Genomic DNA, 20,782 nt, shown 5'->3' on the forward strand with positions numbered 1-20,782 from the left:
TAAAAGGGAGGAGCAAAATGGTAGTTATATATTTACAATTTAAGTTAAATTGTTACCACTATAAAATACACTGTTATAAGATTTTTTTTTTTAATTTTTAAGTAGGCTCCATGCTGGTGGAGCCCATTGTGGGGCTTGAACTCACAAACCTGAGATCAAGACTTGATCTGAGATTAAGAGTCAGAGGCTTAACTGACTGAGCTACCCAGGCACCCCTGTGAGATATTTCATGGAAGCCTCATGGTAACCAAAAGCAAAAACCTACAGTATATACATTAGAAAAAGAGGAAGAAATCAAAGCCTACCTTATAGAAAATTATCAATTCACAAAGGAAAGCAACCAGAGAGGAAGAAAGGTACAAGAAAATGATAAAACAGAAAGATGGCACAAGTCCTTAGCTATCAATAATTACTCTAAATATAAATGAACTGAATGGTCCAATCAATAGACATAGTATAACAGGATAGATTAAAAAACAAAATGAAACAAAACCCAAGACCCAACTATATGTCACCTACAAGAGACTGACCTCAGCTTTAAGGACACATATAGGCTCAAAGTGAAGGGACAGAAAACAATATTCTATGCAAATGAAAACCAAAATAGAGTAGGGGTAGCTATATTTATACCAGAAAAAACACACTTTAAGCCAAAAAAAGTAAAAAGAGACAAAGAAGATCACTGTATAATGATAAAAGGGTCGATTCGTTGAGAAGATATAACAATCTTAATTATGTATGTACCCAGTATCAGAGCACCTAAATATATTAAACAAATACTAACAGATCTGAAGTGAGAAGCAGAAAACAGTACTATAGTAGTAGGGGACTTCAATACTGCACTTTTTACAATAAACAGATCATCCATACAGAAAATCAACAAGGAAACATTGACCTTTAATCATCCTTTAGACCAAATGGACCTTGAAGACATATACAGAACACTCCACCCAACAGCAGCAGAATACACATTCTTCTCAAGTGCACATCAAACATTCTGCAGGTTAGATTATATAATAGGTGACAAAACAACTCTTGGCAGATTTAAGATTGAAACCATACCAAGTATCCAACCAGAGCAATTGTGCAAGAAAAAAATAAGACACCCAGATTGGAAAGTACAAAGTAAAAGTATCTCTATTCACAGATAATCTTACATCTGAAAAATACTAAGAATACACAAAAAAAGTAATTGAGCTTATAAATTAAAAAAAAGTGGATACAACATGTGTAAGATCACCAAGTATCAGTTATATTTCCACACACTTGCACTCAACAATCTGAAAATGAAATTAGAAAACTGTTTTATTCACAATAGTGTGAAAAGAATACTTAGAAATAAGTGTAACCAAAAAGTGTAAAACTTGTACACTGAAAACTATAGAATACATAGATCTATAGATAAATTCAAAAACATCACCTCTTCACGTTTTGGAAAACTTAATATTCTTGAAATGACAAATATTTGCTGAATTGGTCTACAGATTCACCACAATCCCTATCAAAATCTCAGCAGGCTTTTTTTTTTTTTAGAGAGGGTAGAAATTTACAAGCTTATCCTAAAATTAATAAGGCAATATAAAAAGCCCAATTTAAAAATATACTATACAGGTACAGTAATCAAGACATTTTGGTACTGGCATATGGATAAACATATAAATCAATAAAATCAACAGTCTAGAAATAAGCCCATATGTATATAGTCAATTGATTTTTAAAAGGGTGCCAAGATAATACAAAGGGAAAAGAATAGCTTTTCCAGTAAATGATGCTGGGAGAACTGGATATCCACATGGAAAAGAATGAAGTTGAACTCCTGGCTCATGCCATATGCAAAAATTAACTCAAATTATGTAAAAGACCTAAATTGTGAGAGCTGTAACAATTTAACTCTTAGAAGGAAGTATAAAATTCTTTGCGACTTGAATAAGGTAACAGTTTTAGAGGACACCTGACTTTATCAAAATTAAAAACTTTTGTGGTTAAAGGACATCATCAAGAAATTGAAAAAAAAAAGACCCATATAATGGGAGAAAATAATGCAAATATTACAATTGATCAGGATCTACCATCCCAAATATATGAAGAACTCTTAATAAGAATTCAATGACAAAAAGTCAACCCAATTTAAAAATGAGCAAATTACGGGGCACCTGGGTGGCTCAGTCACTTGAGCGTCTGACTTCAGCTCAGGTCATGATCTCACGGTCTGTGAGTTTGAGCCCCACGTCGGGCTCTGTGCTGACATTTCAGAGCCTGGAGCCTGCTTTGGATTCTGTGTCTCCCTCCCTCCCTCCCTCCCTCTCTCTCTCTCTCTCTCTCTCTCTCTCTCTCTCTCTCTCTCTCTCTCTCTGCCCCGCCCCGCCCCCCCATGCTCTGTCTCTGTCAAAAATAAATAAACAATAAAAAAATAAATGAGCAAATTACCTGAATAGCCATTTTACCAAATAGGATATACAAATGGCCCTTAAACATATAAAAAGATGATCAATATCATTAGTCACTAGGGAAATACAAATCAAAACTACAATAAATAATACTTCACACACACTAAGATGGCTATAATAATTTATTTAAGTAGAAAATAACCTGTTTGTGAGGGATATACAGAAATTAGATCCTTCAAACCTTTCTGGTGGGAATGTAAAATAGTGTATCCACTGTGGAGGATGGTTTGGTATTTCCTCACAGGGTTAAACATAGAGTTGCCATATGACCCAGTTATGCCACTCCCAGGTATATACTCAAGAGATTTTGAAACAAGTGTTCACAGAAAAATGTTTATACAAATGTTCCTAACAGCATTATTTGTAATAGCTCCAAAAGCAGAAACAACCCAAATGTTCATCAACTGATAAAACGTAGTATCATCTCAAAATGGACTATTATTCAGCCATAAAAAGGAATCAAAGTCTGGTACATGATACAGCATGGATGGACCTTAGAAATACCATGCTAAGTTAAAGCAATCAGTCATAAAAGCCCAGAAAGTGTATGATTCTGTTTATATGAAATGTCTACAACAGGCCACTCTAGAAAGACAGAATGTAGATCAGTTTGCATAAGGCAGGAGATGCATACAACAGAAAGGGACTGCCAATTTGGGGGTGGTAAACGATGTTCTGGAATTTTATTACCATTAAAGATAATGGTAATGGTTGTCCAACTTTAGGAACATCTTGAAAACCACTGAATTGAACACTTTAAAATACTGAATTTTATGTGAATTACATCTCAACTTCAAACATGAATAGCAATCTTTCTGAATCCTAGGATGCAAACTTTGCTTCCCATATAGTTTAGATGTCTAATTTTCCCCAAGCACTTTCTCTAATAATTAACTTTGACTTGGAAACAGGTATGATTCACAGAGATAACAGTGCTCGATAGTAAAAGCAGAAATGGTGACATTTTTCTATGATAATCATATAGTAGGGGAAGAAAAATGGAACGCATCTGTGACAGTAATAGATGTCAGGAATTCCCACAAACATCTTTTTTATTTATTTTGAGACAGAGAGTGCAAGTGGGGGGGGGGAGGGGGAGGGGGAGGGAGAGAATATATCCCAAGCAGGCATACACTATCAGCGTGGAGCCCAATGGGGGGCTCAAACTCACAAAACTGCAAGATTGTGACCTGAGCCAAAACCGAGTCAGATACTTAACTGAGTCACCCTGGCACTCCCACAAACATACTGACACTCACAGGTTCTTTAACATTCCACACAGTAGTGGGTTCCTTCAATCTGGGGCCTTCACTATGACAGCATCTCATAGTCCATGCCTGTTTTCATGAAATAAGTATACTGTTCAGTCTATTTTGAAATGATATATTCTATAATAATAACAAGAGCTTTTCTATGGTATACTAAAGCCTTGCTTTGTGATCTCAGTCTGACTGTTAGTGAAATATACTCCCCTTTTGTAAATAGGTCTCAGGGAGGTTTGGCTTATGCTGTATTCTGGGATGGAGGCCAGGGGGTTACAGTCATATCTCAGGGAGAAGAGGGTAGGGTCTTCCCACAGGGGCAGACATCCTAGATGGGTGTTTGGATAGGAAGTGCAAACTTGGAAAATGTGCCTCAGGTAACAGGACAAAGTTGCTCTATCTCTGTCACATCCTACTGTGTTTGGAATTGGGAAATCTAAACATACATGAAGACACTTCTTGGAACAATTATAATGGTGAAACCTACTGTTTATTATGTAAGTTGTTCCAATGACTGTGTTGAATGACTTTTTTATAGATTAGTTCACCCAGTAACTGTGTATGATGCTAAACTGTCTGCACTTTGCAGATAAACACACTCAAATGTGTGGCAGGCACAGGCACTGACAGTCTCACTTTTAACTGTTTTTCATTACCTTCTCTCAACCATTCAGTCACATAGGATTCTTTGTCAGCTTGTCTTGCCCACTAAGAAAGAGTTACTCAGAAATGGCGATGCCTCAGGAAGCCACTCCCTGACTTGTTAGATCTGTGACGATATCTGCTACCTTCAAAATTGATTTTATGGTAAAGAAGTAATCTGAAGTGCCAAAGTCTTTGCGAAAGCTACTGGTTAAATAAGGTGCTTGAATTAGCCATGAAAAGGACCTTAGCTTTCTTTTTAAGGCATCATTAAGATTTTGTGTATTTGATGAATCCCAAGGCTGCTACTTATTAATTATGCAACTTTGGGCTAGTTATTGAACATTTGAGTCTAATTTTCCTCTTTCTACAAAAGAATCCATGATTTGTGAGAACAGCAAATTGGGATCTCAAAGAGCTGTTCCGGGGATAAAATGTATAAATTTAGGTACAACTTTTAGAAAGGTGCTTGTTAAAGAAGACTTCTTCAAAAATTGTGCATTTTTGGGGCGCCTGGGTGGCGCAGTCGGTTAAGCGTCCGACTTCAGCCAGGACAATCTCGCCGTCCGGGAGTTCGAGCCCCGCGTCAGGCTCTGGGCTGATGGCTCAGAGCCTGGAGCCTGTTTCCAATTCTGTGTCTCCCTCTCTCTCTGCCCCTCCCCTGTTCATGCTCTGTCTCTCTCTGTCCCAAAAATAAATAAAAACGTTGAAAAAAAAATTAAGAAAAAAAATTGTGCATTTTTATTATCAGCACTGGAGTAGGAGGGGCTCTGATAGCTAGAGGGCCGGGGGATGAATAACAAAGGGAGCCTGAGCCAGTGCCTATGGAGGGAAAAGCCTGGATGGAGTATCACTCACTGTACAACATTCAGAAGGCATGAGGAGCTGCGTAGGCACTGGAAAACTGAAGAACTGAGAAACCCAGAAGTGGAGATTAATGGAGAAAGAGCATCTAGCACAGACCCCGCCTCCCAATTTTACCCAGCCCTGGCCCTTTCTCTCCATCTCACTACCAAAATAATATCCTGTCACTTTTTCCTCTTTTCTTAACACCCAGCAGAGGTCTAAGATTTGGACCCAGATAGAAACCAATAGGTAATGGAAAATTCTTTTTAAAAATCCCTCTAAACTATTCTGGAAGTACTCCTAACACCACAGTTCAGCTTAATACCAATTGGCCATCAGCTACTACAGCTGAGGAGGCTATTTATTCTTTGAAATTGAGGTTTCTTTATTTGACCTTAGCAGCTGTCCTCCTTCTTTGAAGTGACTTTGACGTTTCAACCCAAATTTCTCTTAAAGAAAAGGACCAATAACCCAGTAGAAGATATAAAGACATCGACTTTCACAGAAAACATATATAGGAGAAAAACAAATGGAAAGGTGCTCGGCCACATTAGTGACCAGGGCAATGCAAATCAATGCCAGAATGAGATGTCATTTGCTACCCATTTTATTGGTAAAATTAAGAAATAGGACACTGGTCCAAACAAAATGGTGTAAATTCATGTCTCCCTGTTCCTCTGTGCTAAGTACAACTATAATCTCTGGTGATGCCAAAGACCAACCAACCAACCCAAAACACAACTCTTAAAGGCGGAAAGGAAGACTCCAGAAATGGAGGAAAAAGCTAACTTCAGAATGTTTACAACTCTCCCATCCAACAGGAAAAGGTTACTCAGGCTTGGCATTTCCTGACCCTCTAATGCAGGCTAGCACAATATCCATTCCCACACACCCCTCAATGAACAAAAGTCACACCAAAAATGCCATGTGAAAATGGCAGCAGTGGCATGGGGCCCTACCAGAGCCCCCACTAACAACATGAGGTTAAAGGAAGCCTTCTCCTTTATTTGACCTCTCTTCCACCCAGAGATACTGCACAGTCAAGATGCACCAGCAAAGAGGAACCTGCTGCAACATGTTAACATGGCTCGGTAAGTTTTTTCATCCTCTTGGGCCTGAGACTTGCCTCTACCACCCAGGAACATCAAGATGGTGGCCAGGAGGGGAAACAAGGGCTTATTCACGATTATCCACCCTTTGGCTTCCTACTATCTAGGCCATAGGGTTAATACTTTTAGAACATCCCAACTGTCAGTGCAAAGGGTTAACGGCCAGGACTCATGAGTGACCATCATCCAAACCACTCTGAGTTCAGACAAGTGGCTACCATGGTCCATTCCTGTTTCTATCCAGATGGTGTCTATACTGGGATGAGTGGTGACTGTGGTCCATGTGAACACATTGTCCTGACTAGATCCATCCATACAGCAGGCACTCATAGGAATTTCCACCCTCTCCCTGTCTCAGATTTTTCCCACAGTCTGTACCCATTCAGGGGATTTGCCAGTCTCTCCCAGATCAATAATGGATTGCCCATTATAAATATCTTGTCCCATGACTGGGTGCAGAATGGATATCAGTGTCTTGGGGCGCCTGGGTGGCGCAGTCGGTTAAGCGTCTGACTTCAGCCAGGTCACGATCTCGCGGTCCGTGAGTTCGAGCCCTGCGTCGGGCTCTGGGCTGATGGCTCAGAGCCTGGAGCCTGTTTCTGATTCTGTGTCTCCCTCTCTCTCTGCCCCTCCCCCGTTCATGCTCTGCCTCTCTCTGTCCCAAAAATAAATAAACGTTGAAAAAAAAAAAAAAGAAAAAAAAAAAAGAATGAATATCAGTGTCCAATACCAAGTGCTAGAGATGGACTAGAGTATCTTGGCTTTCATTCCTACAGTGAATGTGGCCAAGTCAGGGGCTTCGAAGATACAGGTGTAGATTGTTTGTGTCATTCCCCAACCCTTAAGAATGTATTATACCTCCTTTATAGATTCCCAGAGTCCCACATGCCCAGGGAGTTCCCATTCATTGGGCCAAGCCACCCTGCAGGCTAGAATAATCCAATTAATAAGAGAGTGGGTATCTTGAACCCCAGAGCACTCCGCAGAAACTGCTGGACATCAGATTGAGTGATGATGTGGCTCACTTTCTCTGCCCCTCCCCCCACATTCCTTAGCCACACTAACCTAACTGTGCCTGGATACTTTCCCTGGCCTTCTTCTGGAACTTGGCAGCTTTATCCATGAGCTCAGTGGGAGTATATTCTCTTATGAACATTTCCTGAATTGGGGGCTACTCCACTGGCTGGCTGGTGTTGTGCTTTGCTCTCCTTTATGTTAGGGGTTAGACCGCTGGGTGGTGTTTTGTAGGTTTCGCTGTCAGGCACCACAACATCCTCACTTTCCTAGGGATTCCACCTCTTTAGTGTCCCAATCAGGCTTTGTCACAAATGCTCAGATCTTAATCCACAGCAGCCTGCACCCTCCTAGCTTTAAAAATAGCACACTAATGTCTCCAATTTATTATCTTGCTCTCCCACATTGCCTGCCAGCCCCAAAGCTAGGAGAGGAGCAGACACCCATGGGTCCTTCTCTAACCTCCGCTCTTTTTCCAACTTGGACTTCGGGCTCTAATTGGGCATTGGTGACCAGCCGAAATGCCCACAGCTGAGACCAGCCCACTGCACGGCCACGCGCTTCACTTCTCTGTCGCTGTGCTTTCCATGCGATTCCTCAAACAAGCACATTAGAGCAGCTGTCGTTTGGGGGGGGGGGCGCACCCACGTGGTCCACAAACATCAAACATATAGGCCACCCCTCTCCACAACTTGGTCCATGGCCATCCTTGTACACACAAGGCAAGGTGAGGCCAAAGAAAAGGGCCAGTCATTGCAGATTGGTAGAGGGCAGGTTTAATAAGCAAGGGAACTTACTTATAAGGCTTGTCTTGGGCAGCTGCAAGACGAATAGATCTCTGCACCAGCTTGCCAGAATCTTAAAAGTTTTTATACAGACTTGAATGAAGCCCAGTCACCAAACAGATCAGGCGAACTCAAAACCACTCCGTTAACTGACAACGGCGTCCTTGAGGAAGCTTCTGATATGGGGAAGGCAAGCGGAAAGCACATTTAAAGGCAAGGGGAGGGGGCGAGGAGCTTCTGATTGGCTAGGTCCAGTTCGTGGGTCAGCCAGAGTTCACGTTCTCTCGACGACCCCCTCCAACAGGTGAAATTATTTTAGGAATGAAGGGGAAAAAAAGACTTTCCCAGACCAAGGAAAACTAAGCATGTGGCTGCTATCAACCTTACTCAAAGAATGTTTAAAGGAAAAATTTTAAACAGAAAGGAAATAATAAAATAAGGAACCTTAGAGCATCTGGCAAGATGGAAAAAAAAATGAAAAGAAATACAAGTCCTCCAATATATTATCCTTCTCCTCATGGGATTTAAAAATCATATTTGATGACTGAAACAAAATTATAACAACATCTGATACTCAAAAAGTAAGGAAGGTAAACAGATCCAAAAAAAGTAAGGTTTGCACACTTCACACAAAATGGTAAAATGTTGAATCCAATAGACTATTATGTCACATAGGTATTATAATAACCAGAACCAGAACAACTAAGAAAACTATATGCCAAAAACATACTCAAAAACACCATAATAAATCAAGATGAAATCCTATAACATGCAAGTAACCCACCAGAAAGTAAAACATGACAACCCTAACTATGTATGTGCCAGACAGCCTTGAACAACATGAACCAAAAATGACAGATCGAAAAGAAGAAATAACAAATCCACATTTATAATTAAGAATTCAACACCTCCCTCTCAGCAACTGGTAGAAGTAGACAGAAAATCAGCAAATCCCAGAACCACTAAAGAATCTGAATTTGTAATTTAAGGGCTCCTGAAAAAGAAATTTCCAGGTCCAGAAGGCTTCACTGAAACTTTTTTTTCAAATATTTAAATAATAATTCACTTTATCTCTTATAGATGATAGAAGTATGGGGGACACTTCTCAAATAGAACAGTATCACCCTGATACCCAAAACTGAAAAAGACAGTGCAAAAAAGAAAATTAAAGATTAATATGTCTCATGATCTTAGATGCCAAAAATCTCAACAAAATATTATTAAATTGAACCTGAAAATACATAAAAACAATGATATACCATGGACCAGTGGGGTTTATTTCAGGCTTTCAGCACTTGATCATCATTGGAACATTACCGGCCTAAAAAAAATATAATTACACGATCTTATCAACTGATTCAGAAAAAGCACTTGACAGTTTAAAAAAAATGGATGAATGATGCATTTTTATTTATGATTTTAAAAACTCTCAGGAAGGTTGCAATAGAAATTATGTCAATGTAAGAAAGAACATTTACAAGAGACTTACAGCTAACTTCATGCTTAAGCGTGAAAGACTGAACACTCTCCACTTCCAAGATCGGGAATAACACAGTTATGTCTGCTCTCATCACTGGTATTAAACATAATACTGGCAGTTCTAGCCACTTCAATAAGGCAAGCAAAAGACATAAAAGGTATACATATTGGAAAGGAGTAAATAAAATTATCCCTATTTGCAAATATCATGATTTTATATGAAAAACATCCCAAGGAATCTACAAAATGATTGCTAGAACTTATAAGCATGTCCACCAAGGTCACAGGATACAAGATCAATACACAGAATTCAACTGCATTTCTGTATACTAAAAACGAGCTTGCATAAACCAAAATTAAAACTACCATTTACAATTACTCCAAAGAAAATGAAATGTTGAGTATGAAGTTAACAAAACATGTATAGAATCTGTATGCTGAAAATTACAAAATGTCGATGAAAGAAATCCAAGAAAACCTAAATAAATGGAGAGATACTGCATCCATGGATTGGAGGACTCACATAGTAAAGACGTTAATTCTCCCCAAATGGATCTATAGGTTTAATGCAAGTCCTATCAAAACCCTTGCAAGGTTTTTTCTGCAGACCTAACCAACTTTATTTTGGAAAATAGTTTAGCAGTTTCTTTAAAAAAATTAATAAATAAACAACAACTACAAAAGACCAAGCATGGACCATAGGACCTAGCAATTGTACATTTGGACATTTATCCCAAAGAAATAAAAATTTATAGTCACACAAAAATCAATGGGTGAATGGCTAAACAGACTGGTAAATCCATACCATGGAATACTACTCAGCAATAAAACAGAATAAACTATTGACAAATACAATATCTTGGATGAATCTCCAGGGAATTGTATTTTTTGAAAAAAGCCAATCTAAAATTATACATGCTATATAATTCCATTTACATAACACTTTTTAAAAAGACTAAGTCTCAGAAATGGAGATGAGATTACTGCTCACTAGGGATTGTAGAGTGGGGTGGTGAGCTTGTTTATAAAAGGTTATAAAAGGGCAATGGAACTGTTCTGTGTCTTGACTGTGATGTTGGATACATAAAACTTCACATGAAATCAAGTTGCTCAGAACTAAATACACACACACAAATGAGTGTAAGTAAAATTGGGAAATTTTGAATAAGCTGAGTGGGTTGCAACAATGTTAATACCATGTTTGTGATGTATTATCATTTTGCAAAATGTTAACATGGGGGAAACTGGTTACAAGGTACATACACTCTCTCCATATATTTCTTACCACTGCATGTTAATCTATGATTATCTCAAAATAGACAGTTTGATTGAAAAATCAATTTTATTATTTCTCAAGATTTTATGGAATGTGTGTTCCACATGTCCGGTGGGCCAGCTATCATCTGGGGCTCAACTGGGTGGAAATGGCGACTATGCTAACCACGTGGCTGACAGGTGATGCTGGCTTTTGTCTAGGATCTCAACTAAGAAAGTTCACCATGGCACCTTGGCTTCCCTTCACATGGCTTCTCCTTGTGGGTAGGCTTCTCACATAATTGCAAATAGCTTCCAAGAGCCCCTAGAGTGAAAGCTGCTGGGCCTTCATAGATTTAGGTTTGAAACCAGCACAGTGTCACTTCTGCTGCATTCTATTGATTGCAGTGAGTTTCAGATTCTGCCCCGTTTCTTTGGGAAAACATAAATTGTCCTTTCCACTAATTTACATTGCTTCCATTGAGTTACACTCCTTGAGGACGATACTCTACAAATGATGTGTGTGTTGTGGCTACTATATTTGGCAGTACAGTCATCTAGGAACTAGAGGTACAAATCATCATAAAATTTTTTTACCCAAACTGGAAAACTTTTGAGAATGGAAGTCAGTATATTTACAAAAAAGAAATGATAATTACATGACATGATAGAGGATATTCACTAAGGCCTACGGTAGGGATCCTATGGCAACATATGTAAATGTATCAAATTAACACATCGTACACCTTAAACTTACCCAATATTATAAATTGATTATGTTTCAATAAAACATAAGCAAAATATTTATTCTTGGTACAAATCCATGCACTGTAATCAATTTCTTAGCCAAAACTACCTCTAATTAAAGACAATTGTCTAAAATTTGCTTTTTATGATTAATATATTTGAAATTGTGAACATTAAAAATTGACCTTCACTTTGTGCCATATTTTTAATTAACAAAGTTATCTATTTTTAGGTGTTGAAATACCTAGCAAGCTCAGGAAAAATCCTACTGAATAAAAAACAATCTTGATTCTATTTTCTTTTTCTACTGTATACATATACTTGGGTTTTCTTTCCATTTCCCATACATACTATATATTTTATTTGTAAATGATAGTTACTATATTCACTTTAATTAATCTTAGTTTTTTTGGTTTTGTTTAACTTAATATATCTTAGAAATGACTCTATAATAGGGTAGGAGATGTCCTGCATTCTTTTCTACAGTTGTATGTGCTCTGTTATTCGGATACACCATAGCTTAATCAAGCAAACCACTATTAATAAATATTTTGTTTCCAGTTCATTTGTTATAACAAATAGTACAAACATTAAAAATAATGCAATTTATAATCCTGAGCATACACTATTTTGTAGCTTTGCTTGCATTTTTTAGGAGTATAAGAGAATTGTTTAAAGGATAAATGAACATGTAATTTTGTTAGGTATTTCCAAATTCCCCTTCACAGGGCATTTCACTGTTTTTTTATTTTCACCAACAATATAGGATAATGCTCATATCCTCACTAATTTGTCAAGTCATCAAATTTTTGGATGCTGAAAGTCTTGTGAGAAATAGCATCTCAATGTAATTTTTAAAAATGTTTTATTTTTTATTTTTGAGAGAGAGAGACAGAATGCAAGTGGGTTGGTGCAGAGAGAGAGGTGGAGACACAGAATCTGAAGCAGGCTCCAGGCTCTGAGGTGTCAGCACAGAGCCTAATGCAGGGCTCAAACCTCCAGACAGTAGGATCATGACCTGAGCCGAAGTTCGACGCTTAACCGACTGAGCCACCTTGGCACCCCTCAATGAAATTTTCATTTGTATGTTTCTGTTTATGAAAAATGTTGAACATTTATTCAACAGCTAAGGGTTTTATTTTTTTCTTTGTTCTCTTTTTAGAACATTTTAATATATTAGGAATTTTAATTCTTTAATATTTTTAAAATTTCCTAATATATTTCCCATTTTTTTTCATTTCACTATTTGCTTTTTGTTATTTTTTTCAGGGAGCGTGAAAATTCAATGTAATCAAATGTATCAACCTTGCCTTTTATTGCTTTTGGAATTTCAGTCATATACAGGAAAGATTTGTCCACTCTTCAATTTTAGAGGAATTCACCCATAGCTTTTTACTAATATGCATATATGGCTTAAAGTTCTGATTCATTTGGAATTTTTCCTAGCATACAATGTAATGTGAGGAATTAACACAGTCATATCTTCATCTATATGTTTATCTAGTTATTTCAAAATATTTATTAAACAAGACAGTTTTCTCCAATTTCTTGAGATGCAGTCTATTTTCAATTGCCATGTGAACTTGGATCTATATCTGTTTTCTGTTTTTTTCATTTACTTATCCATCTACAAATGTGCCAATACCATAGTTTTTGTTGCCCCTCTTTCTCAGGGTGTTCACAGCTACTACTGTCTGCTTTTTGTATCAATGAATTTGTAATCAATGTACACAGCTGCTTCATTGGGTTCGTGTAAACATTATAAATTTAACTCAAGGAAAATTGACATTTTCACAAGGTAAAATTTTCTACCTAAGTAAACTGTGTGTCCTTTTTGTTAAAATCTATTTTTATGTCTTTCGGGAATATTTTACATTTTTATTTTTATCATATGGGTTTTAGACTTTTTTTTTAATTTTAAATGTTTACTTATTTTGAGAGAAAGAGAGTACGTACATGCACAAGTGGAGGAAGGGCAGAAAGAGGGAGAGCGCGCGAGAGAATCCCAAGCAGGCTCCACACTGTCAGTGCAGAGCCTGATGTGGGGCTCAAGTTCATGAACTGAGAGATCATGACCTGAGCCGAAATCAAGAGTTGGACGCTCAACCAACTGAGCCACCTAGGTGCCCCAGACATTTTTTTTCAATAGCTAACCTATGTATTTTCCATTTGTCATTAATTTAGACGTTCCCACTATATCTTTGAACTGATTTTTTGTTTGAATAGATAAAGAGTATTACTTTTGCTATGTTAGTTTTACAACCTGCTTTAATAAAAGCTCTTAACATTTGTACTGGATTCATCAATAACTAATTATTTTCTGGGTTTTTTTTTGGTACATAATAATATTGTTTTACATCTTTCTTTAGATTATTGTTCTCTTAATTACAGAACAAAATTATAGAATTTCAGAAATAAAAAGACCTTGCACACCATTTACCATTTAAAATCTCCAATTATTTCCCAATTTTGGCAAGGATAAATTTCAATATCTTTCTGCTTGCAAGATTTATTTTAAATAATTCAACTTTGTTGAAAATTTTCAGAGCTAAAATCATTGATTCTTTGCTAAGTGAATATTTCAATGAAAAGATTCCCAAAAATAATTTTAATAGAATACAAAAAATTGAAGGATTCACTCACAGAAGAGTTCAATACTAGTTTAGAATACATAGGTTAACTAAAAAAACAGCTCAAATATGATTGATCATGCACAACAGACAGAATAAACACTGTCATATTTTGTATTAAACCTTGGTTTTAAACAAACATTTGTAAGCTTTTTGACAAATATATCTCCCAGCTTGATAAATTACAGTTTGATTGGATATAACTAAGAATGTACTTTGTACAGGTCAGTAGATTTCATCTCACTCTCTTATTTGTATCTTTAGTCTGTAAAAATTATAGTACTTTTATTATAAATATATAAATCTATGTCTTTAATAACCCATGTGGTCAAAAGAAACATTGAGGATGAAGGTGAGCAAAATTATTTTAGAAGGGCAGGCATTTGGTCTAAATGCAAAGGCATGTTTTATAGAGTGACATGCAAATGAACCTTTTGTGACTGCAAGTGTTAAACTGTAATCTTTCTTAAAATAACTACTAACTTTGAATTAGACATTGCTGCTTCTTCAACATATGTGTTTTGGGGCTTTCATGAGGTCAATGATAACACTGCAACCATCCAATGGTTGATGATAAATTTCAACAAGCATATGGTACAAGTTATAAGTTCATCACCAATTTTCCTAAGAAACAGATATTCAGCACTTAGATTTTCATCAAGCATGAACTTTATTAGCTCACTGTCACTCAAATAATTTATTCAAAATTAAAACACATTATCAAAATAAATAGTTGTAGACCTTACGGTAGATATTCACAACACTGGGCCTTTATATTCTACAGATGTTTCATGTCTACCTTAACCTGTAATTCCCATGTATACTACTGCTCCAATTTCCCAGGGTTTTTTTGTAGAGTTAGGCCTTTCTTAGACCACAACTCAGTCATGAGTGGGTACACTACCAAGTAGCAGCTTTGAATATTATTCCTACCTACTCCTGAGATCTGATGGAGGCATTCATTCCCACAAAAAGAAAAATCTCAGCGCACCTGGGTGGCTCAGTCAGTTGAGCATCTGACTTTGGCTCAGGTTATGATCTCACGGTCTTTGAGTTTGAGCCCCGCATCGGGCTCTGTGCTAATGGCTCAGAGCCTGGAACCTGCTTCGGATTCCATGTCTCCCTCTCTCTCTGCCCCTCCCCTGCTCATGCTCTGTCTCTCTCTCTCTCTCTCTGTGAAAAATAAATAAAACATTTAAAAAAATTAAAAAAAAATCTCCTGTATGAATGTACTTTGTTTTATTAGTGAGTACTCTGCATTCTGTTCTTGAAAGAGAGGTAATGTTAATTACATTTTTCCTGAAAAGGTCAGCACAAGAGAGGTCTTAGATATGGTTGATGGTTGTGTTTTAGATTTAACTGTATGTTCACATAAGATATTTTTACCGGCATCTCTCTTTATATGCATCTGAAACATTGACAAGGAGAACATGTTAAAAGCTGAAAAGTAAATAGTAGAGATGTTGGTTTCCCACTTAAGTCAGCTTAATTTAATATATCTATTAATAGTAATACTCTGATAAAGGTTAAAAATGCAAGACAAATGTTAAAATGAAAAGAATGTTTTGATAATGGGCATATACCAAGATGGCCTGAGAAAATAGGAATTATGGTTGCTTTACCTATAGGGGACAATTCATGCTCCACATAAAATGAACACTTTTTCCCTCCAATAGTTCTTCATTTGGTCCTCCAGACCAATAAATTAACTCTCACAATCTCCCTCCCTTCATCCCTTTCCTATGACAATTATAGCAGAAACAGGGGCACAGTTTAATAATGTTTGTTTATGTTTTGAGACTGAAAATATCATGCCAAAACTCAGTGCTTTACTACGCGGGTTATGTCAAAGCTAGTTAACACTGAAGTGGCGGGTACCAAGGAGAGCTGTGGTCCCCAAAGGACTTGCTTATTAAAACTACTCCCCTACATTTTTGTTTTGTTTTGTTTTGTTTCATTAAGCTGTACTTGGAAAATGAAAGAAATTTAATAACAATGGTACCTTGTTTTAAATCATAGATCCATTTCTTGTTGGGGCTTTAAAAACAAGTCAAAACAAAGTAATTGGCCCTGGAACACAGAAGACTTCTACCACTTAGAGAAATGTTCATCTTTGTAAATTAAAAAACAATCAAAGAAACTGAGAAATGAACAAATTAGCCGACAAAATGTGGCTTTTGGCAAAAGGGCAGCAGTTGGCAAGTTTTCATATAGTTTATCCCGGATTTAAAACTTGTTACTAATACTTTGACACATTTTAACATAAGTGCATCAGCAACTCAAAGTTGCCACTATGAATAAAGTTATTTTTATAGGAATCTGTTGAGAAGAAAAAAACAGACTCTCTGGAATCATGTCATATGACTTCTGTTATTTTGTGGATGTGTTTTTTCTCTTAATCACCAGACATTTCTGGAAATAGAAAACAATAATTATATTAAACACATTGTCATTAGCTCCCTACTAATGACTACCAAGAATGATTCCTTTTTATTTTATTCTCTTTAAAAAATAATATATTGCAAATATGGCAGGTCAAATTCCTTTGGATTTTGTTTCAACAAATTTAAGGCCTAAAAGAAATGTTGAATTAGAATTTTTTCTCATTTCCAATCCACATGAAACCCATAAAATGCATTAATCCCAATCTGTTTCAGAATAATAAATGTCCACATAGATAATAAGTTCCCAAGATATGCTCCTTTAAAAAAACTCAAAACTATGTGATGATACTAGACTTAATGGTCTCAAAGTTCTGCACTATTTTTTGTATCCTGATTCTTTAAAAAAAATTTTTTTTTTGTTTAATGTTTATATATTTTTGAGAGACACAGAGAGACAGACCATAGCAGGGGAGGGGCAGAGAGAGAGGGAGACACAGAGGGAGACAATCCAAAGTAGGCTCCAGGCTCTGAGCTGTCAGCACAGAGCCTGATGCGGGGCTCCAACCCATGAATCGCGAGATCATGACCTGAGCCAAAGTCGAACAAGCAACCAACAGAGCCATCCAGGCACCCCTTTCCTATCCTGATTCTAAATGGATTTTTTTTCCTACATGTTTTATAATCTGGCTCAGTACCCAGGTCATTCTAGAAAAGCTCATTTATACTATACTGTATCTGAAGTACAGTATCCCAAATCCTACTACTATATGAAATACACTACATTTTTGGAAAAAACAAACATTTTTGAAAAAATGTTTTTGAAGCTCCAATGAGGAAACCTAGGCATATATATGCCTCATCTACAATAGGCAGGGGCCTATAAGTGATTACAGATAAGAAAGTTCAGAACCTTGCCAGTCAAATGGAGGTTTGCACACTCCTGGAATGAGAACCATCTGGGATAAAATATTACAATTTGATTGGATGCAGTTATCTGGGAACTTGTTATAAATGAAGAATCTTAGTCTCCAGCCTAGATTTACAGAATCCGATTCTGCATTTTAGCAAGATTCTCAAGTGAATTCTATGCTGAGTTGAGAAGCGCTAGTATAGAAGTCATCCCTAATCTGCTTAAACCTATTCCCCTTCTCCTTCTTTTTAAAATTTTATTTTATTTTTGAGAGAGAGAGAGAGAGACAGAGAAAGGGTGTGAGTGGAGGAGGGGTGGAGAGAGAGGGAGACACAGAGTCCAAAGCAGGCTCCAGGCTCTGAGCTGGCAGCACAGAGCCTGATGCAGGGCTCAGACTCATGAACCCTGAGATTGTGACCTGAGCTGAGTTAGATGCCCAACTGACTGAGCCACCCAGGTGCCTCTATTTCCCCTCTCTTCTAAGTGTCTTTCCAAATACCTGGTTTCTTTTACTTTGGCAAACATTTCCAATGAATGATCTGGTTTTCCATTTCCTTTAGCCACCAGAAGTTGCAGATTACCAAGGTTTTTCTTATCCTTGGTCCTCTCTATACAGAATATTATCTTACAGATTTTCTCCCCTGTTTTTACCACTAAAGAAATCATATAGCACTTGGGAGTTTTTCTGAAGGTTTACATTTTACCTATGATGGAAAAACACAATAAAGAAGATTCTTTCTAGGTCTTTAACCTATCCTTGTTTTCCTTCATCAATTTCCATCTTCCATTCCCTTCCTCCTTCCTTTCTGCTTTCTTTCCTTCCTTCATGTCTCCCTCCCTCCCTTCTTCCCTCCCTTCCTCACTTCCTTGAAACATAATTCACCTACACTTAGAAAAATAGCTGTGTTGGGGTGCCTGGCTAGCTCAGTTGGTGGAGTATGCTACTCTTGATCTTGGGGTTTTGAGTTCAAGCCCCATGTTGGGTATAGAGATTATTTAAAAATAAAAATCTTTTAAAAAAATAAAGAGAAAAACAGCTTGGCTAATTTGTTCCTAGCATTTAATTATAAAAATAAGGCAAAGAAAAAAAACTGGAGAAGAATATTTGGTGTAAGAAATGGGAGTAGGAATAAGGAGATACCATGGAGTCCATTGGCATTCTCCTTACCAGCAAAATAAAACAGCTCATTTCTCTATCTCTTCCATTTCCCTTCACTATTACCAGATGTCACCCTGTACCCATCACTCTGGGCTAATTCTGGGGTATGATATGAAGCTGGACTCATGAAAAAGAAGATGGGAAATGGTTTGAGGAGATAAAGGACTAGGATGGATGAGAAGGGTACTGCAGAATGAAAACTGAATAGAAAAGAAGTTTAAATATGTTTGAATAGCAAAGAAGTCCTTATGAAGAAAAGTTGTGAGTTATCCATCTGATTGGTCATTTCTTTGTAATCATTTATTTAAAGCCCACCAGTTGATCAAAGATGGTTTGTCTATTTATTACCATGAACAATGAACCATCCCTGGCATAGTGTATTTTGAAGACAGTGCATTGTGGGCCACTCAGAGGCCAGAGTTAATTTCTCAGCAAGGATCCTGAAACACCAGTAGTTGCTACCTGAGTGAACTTACATCTACTACAGATTTACATCATTTAAAAAAATATATATGGAGCAATACAGGGAAGATGGCGGCATAGGAGGATGATGGGCTCACCGGGTCCTGCTGATCACTTAGATTCCACCCACATCTGCGTAATTTACCCAGAAAACCACTGGAAGACTAGCAGAATGGACTCTCCAGAGCCAAGCGTAGACAAGAGGCCTATGGAAGAGGGTAGGAAGGGCAGAGAGGCAGTGCACGCTACATGCACTGGCTGGAGAGAGCCTGGGCTGTGGAGGGGCAGCCAGCTCACCCTGCAAGGCAGGCCCCTGGGTCTGCCTTGTAAAAGCAGAGGGGCCGGACCTAATGGGTTCTGACAGCCAGCGGGACTTATTATCTAGAATGTTATAAGTCAACAGCTCTAATTGGAGAGCGGAAGGGCTAAAGGACAATGGGAGGGAGAGTTGTTGAGCCCCAGAGGACAGAGCTCAGCTTGGCAGGGAACAAAAGTGCTGGGAAGCGCCATCTCCCTCGCCCATCCCCCAGCCAAAATCCCAAAGGGAACCAGTTCCTGTCACAAACTTGCTGGCACTGCTCAAACACCCAACATTGTGCTTCTGTGGATCCATCCCTCCAACGGGTCTACCTCCCTCCCGGTGCCGCAGGGCCCCTCCCGAAGTGGACCACCAAAGGCAAAGCCTCCCCCTCCTGCCCTTGTGCACCTTACAGATCCACCCCGGCTAATATGACAGATCCCATCAAAGCAGCACCACAAGCCTGGCAGTGTGCAAGTAGCCCAGACAGGGGCCACACCACTCCACAGTGAGTCCTGCCCCTGGGAGAGGGGAAGATAGGATACACACCAGTCTGACTGTGGCCCCAGCGGTGGACTGGGGACAGACATGAGGTCTGACTGCGGCCCCGCCCACCAACGCAAGGTACTCTGGACAGCACAGAGGAAGAGCCCCGCAGTTCCGTGCCCCTCCAGGGACTATTCAAAATGATGAAATGGAAGAATTCTCCTCAAAAGAAACTCCAGGAAGTAGCGACAGCTAACGAACTGATCAAAAACGATTTAAACAATATAACAGAAAATGAATTTAAAATAATAGAAACTTAATCTCTGGGCTTGAAAAAAGTATAGAGGACAGCAGAAAATCTATTACTACAGAGATCAAGGGACTAAGAAACAGTCAGGAGAAGCTAAAAAATGCTATGAGTGAGCTGCAAAATAAAATGGAGGCAACCACGGCTCGGAGTGAAAAGGCAGAGGAGAGAATAGGTGAATTAGAAGATAAAATTATGGAAAAACAAGAAGCTGAGAAAAAGAGAGATAAAAAAAATCCAGGAGTATGAGGGGAGACTTAGAGAACTAAGTGACATAATTAAACGAAATAATATATGCATAATTGGGATTCCAGAGGAGGAAAAGAGAGGGAAAGGTGCTGAAGGTGTACTTGAAGAAACCATAGCTGAGAACTTCCCTGATCTGGGGAAGGAAAAAGGCATTGAAATCCAAGAGGCACAGAGAACTCCCTTCAGACGTAACTTGAATCGATCTTCTGCATGACATATCATAGTGAAACTGGAAAATACAAGGATAAATAGAATTCTGAAAGCAGCTAGGGATAAACATGCTCTAACATATAAAGGGAGACCAATAAGACT

General features: G+C 38.0%; 1 long non-coding RNA gene across 1 annotated transcript in view; it reads right to left on the bottom strand.

Annotated features, from left to right (window-relative positions):
• LOC123383428 overlaps nucleotides 1–8,386 on the bottom strand; it is a 230,535-nt gene extending 222,149 nt beyond the window's left edge. Inside the window, exon 1 of the long non-coding RNA XR_006593145.1 lies at nucleotides 8,118–8,386. This is a non-coding gene — a long non-coding RNA (uncharacterized LOC123383428). The remainder of the gene's footprint in view (nucleotides 1–8,117) is intronic.
• Between the last annotated feature and the right edge of the window lie 12,396 nt (nucleotides 8,387–20,782).

This window comes from Felis catus, chromosome X (genome assembly GCF_018350175.1).
Source record: "Felis catus isolate Fca126 chromosome X, F.catus_Fca126_mat1.0, whole genome shotgun sequence".
Taxonomy (NCBI): Eukaryota; Metazoa; Chordata; class Mammalia; order Carnivora; family Felidae; genus Felis; species Felis catus.